Source organism: Myotis daubentonii, chromosome 1 (genome assembly GCF_963259705.1).
Source record: "Myotis daubentonii chromosome 1, mMyoDau2.1, whole genome shotgun sequence".
NCBI lineage: Eukaryota > Metazoa > Chordata > Mammalia > Chiroptera > Vespertilionidae > Myotis > Myotis daubentonii.
In genome coordinates this window covers 76,164,536-76,168,180 of record NC_081840.1, presented here as the reverse complement: position 1 = coordinate 76,168,180, position 3,645 = coordinate 76,164,536, and the positions used below count along the sequence as shown (strand labels likewise).

General features: G+C 47.9%; 1 non-coding gene across 1 annotated transcript; it reads right to left on the bottom strand.

Annotated features, from left to right (window-relative positions):
* Positions 1-3,162: 3,162 nt before the first annotated feature.
* Positions 3,163-3,264, bottom strand: LOC132224289 (U6 spliceosomal RNA). Its single transcript, XR_009450637.1, has one exon. It is a non-coding gene; the product is annotated as a U6 spliceosomal RNA (small nuclear RNA).
* Between the last annotated feature and the right edge of the window lie 381 nt (positions 3,265-3,645).

Genomic DNA, 3,645 nt, shown 5'->3' with positions numbered 1-3,645 from the left:
TGGCAGCTTTCCTGGCCGATCTTGCGGCTATGGTGGGGGTGTGGCAGGTGGTGGCCACACCGGAGAAGGCTTCATGCAGGAAGGTGTGGCGGCCTCTGCAGTGATTTGCATGCCTGTTGATGTTGCCTGTCACCCCTTTGCATTGCTGAGGGCTGGGCTGCACATTCTGAGTTTCAAACCACTGAGCTGAAACTGTCTGGACTTGGTGCTGACCTGGGCCACCCACAGCCCCAGCAGCAGGAGCAGCACCAGCTCTGGCTGGGGCCATCTCTCCTAAGGGGGACGATGGCACGGAGGAAGAGGTGGGTGGGTGAGTAGGTCACCACTGGGGGTGTGGTGCTAGCCCTTCTAAGAATTTCATACCCTCAGTCAGTCATTGCAGCCTGGAATATTGAAGAACACCACTGGCATTTTATTGTCCAACGTCAGCAGACCATGTGCCTTTTTATGCTCCCAATAAATCCGACCTTGTTTATCCCTCAAAAGAATTTATGAGGTGAGTATGATTACTTTTTAAAAATATATGTGCAAACTGAGACTCAGAAAAGTTAAGAAACCTGTCCATCGTTACACAGCTAGAGCGTGTCAAATACAGGCTTTTAATCAACGCCCCTCGGCTTCCAAAGCCCCTATTCTTTCCACGCTCCCGTGTTTCTTGTTGGAAACTCTGAGAAGTCAGGCCACAAAAGGAAGCGAATCTTGGAAGAAAAATAGGCCATGGGTCCATACCTCACTCTCCCAGGCTGGCTCAGGCGTTCCTGAAAGAAGCAATATTAAGGTTGTGGAGTCAGGTTAATTCCTGTCTGTTCTGTGGCCCAGTTTCTTGCTGAAGCTGGATAAACAGTCACTCCCAGTAAGGGAGCCAGCAAAGCAGGATGGCGAGTTGGGTTCCTTCCATGGCTGGCGTTTCACCCTGATGGAGAAAGTCTTGGAATGATAGAGGGTCATCAGATCATCTCAATCAACTATCTCACCGATGAAGGAGCTGGAGGCCCTGAAAGATGAAGTGCCCTTCCCAGCGCTACCAAATGAGTGGCAGAGCTGGGGCCAGGAGCTTCCTGACTTCCAACCCATCCTTTTGGTTTAGTGCCAGGCTGAAAGGGAAGGAGAAAGTTTTTCCACGGAAGCAGAGCATAGTGAGTGTGTCTCTGTTTGTGGTTTAAGCGGTGCGTGAACATTGCCTTCAATAATTCCCTTCTAATCCTCCTGATAACATTTAAGAGAAAGTCTCCTATGAGAGCAAGGAGGTAAAGTCTTTGTTTCTCCTCCCATTTCCAATAGACACAACAGAACTCAGATTCAGTTTCCAACTGAAAATAATTCTAAATGGAAGTTTTAAACATTGGATGACATCATATTTATTTTTACAGTGGGGCCTTGACTTACGAGTTTAATTCGTTCTGAGACTGAGCTCGTTAACTCAAATGACTCTGTCAACTCAAAGCAAAAAACCGGCCGAGAGACAGCTGGTATCTCAAAAAACTCGTTAGTCGGGACACTCGTAAGTCAAGGCCCCACTGTACGTCTATTTTTAAGTGGCACTCATATTCTTTGAAATATGGTGTTAACCAGTTTCATTTTCAAAGTATTATTTGAACTAAATGAGTGCATGCATATTGAGTAAATTGTATATATATACTACTGGCAATAAGTGGGTTTTGCAACAATTGTCGATGTATTAGGCCCATCTCAGCATCTCTACCTCTGTGATTTGTGTGGCTTCACTGCCTTTGAGATAAAATGCTCTGCAAAGTGGCAAAAGACACTTAGGCTTCTGGAATCTGCGTTGCCAATGGAAACTCCTGAAAGGTGTGTCCCTCTGCCTCCAAGGGGGAGCCTGGGCCACCAGCAGAGCTCACCCTTTCCACGGTGGAGACCCCTTCATGCACCCCTTCCATAAAGTTAACAAAACATTGATTCTTGAACCCAGGAGAACATTGTCCAGCCAGCAGTTGACGTGGGCCCCAGGGAGCGAATATACAAATATTTATTTATCCAGGAAGTCATTTCTCTTTTGTAGGCCCTCAGCTGAGCCTCTCCCAGTGAGATGAAAGGATGACCGTGTGATTATTCATTAACAGTTGCAGATCCAAGCTTTGGAGTGAGAGGGTGGGGATGGCAGCAGGAGCCAAGGCTGGCAGAAACATTTCGTGCTGACCAAGGTGACTGACCACAGATTTTGCAAGCTCTGAATCCAATTAAGTTGCAAAAGTGCTTTCCCTTAAGAAGGTGCTGACCCTGCAGCTGGCCAGCCCCACTCAAGGAGGCCTGGGGAAGGGGTTCCTACGGTTGTGTGTTCGATCCTACTCATTCACCACAAGTCCTCCCAACTCCCAGGGTCTCAGAGCTGTCTTATGCATGAAGCACTACAGGCTCAGTGCCTAGAGTCTGGGAAGTTTTCAGGGGTCTATAATATTTGAGACAGGGAAAAAAATCTTGGCTTCAGTACTGGAAAAGGCAACTAAAGAATCAAATCTTATATAATAAAAGTCTAATATGCAAATTGTCCCCTCGGGCAGTCATTCAGCTGGGAGTTGGACCACTCCCTATGACGTGTACTGACCACTAGGGGGTGGCACTGAACATGGCGGGCGTCAGCGACGCTCTGTGACCTCTCACTGGCTACCTGGGGGCAGGGGTGACTGGGATGGAGGTGCAGTGAGAACGTGGGGTGTCCACTGAGCTCGCTCTCACTCCCCTGGGAAGCTCCTGTGCTCAGGTGCCAGGCGCCCACAAGGAACCTGCCCCACACTTGCACGGCCTCTTCCAGGTGAGCTGGGACGCAGCTGTAGGACCTGTGGGTTCACACAGGAGCCAGCCTGTGAGAGCAAGCTGCCCACCTGGCTTCCATGCAGCACTGCTGGGCGGCCCAGAGGCCCAAGCTGTGCCTCAGCCCATGGTGTCTGGCCACGCTCACCACATCTCCACATGGGGACTGGGGCACTGTGACTCAGGCGGAGGGGGTGTGTGTGAGGGCCCGAGGGCCCAGGTGCTGCCCAGAGATCGGCTGGGACCTGCCCTGCTATACCAGACGCTTGCACTTCAATCGCCGGTCAGGTCTAGGGACCGCACCTGTGCACAATTTCGTGCACCGGGCCTCTAGTTTAACATATTTACCTACCAGCTACCACAGTAACATAAAGTAGATTTGCTTATTTATTTGTTTTTGTGAAATGCTGCACAAGTTTGCTTGCCATCCTTGCACAGGGGCAATGCTGATCTCTGTGCCGTTCCAATTTTAGTACACGTGTTGCCAAAGCAAGCGCAATTTTATGTATTTTGGAATTTGGCACACATGAGTTTATTACTTTGGAATCTTAGGTTAGGTTTTTCTTATTTTACAGGAATTCTCAAGTACCATAATTGCAGAAGGAACAGTGCCCATCATAAACTGTAGTCAAATCATTTCAGAAGTAAGACTTATTAAAATAATTTCAGGTACATTTCTGTGTGAATGATACTGAATGAGAAATACAAATTTTATATATTTTATATATTTAATGTGGTGTGATGAAATGATAAAGTACCTAGTGTGTTATGGTGGTATTAAACATGGCCTTCAACATAATATATGTCACATTAAGGACAGGTTGATACAGGGCTCTACAACAGCAGCAGAAGGGAAGGAATAGTACTAACCACCAT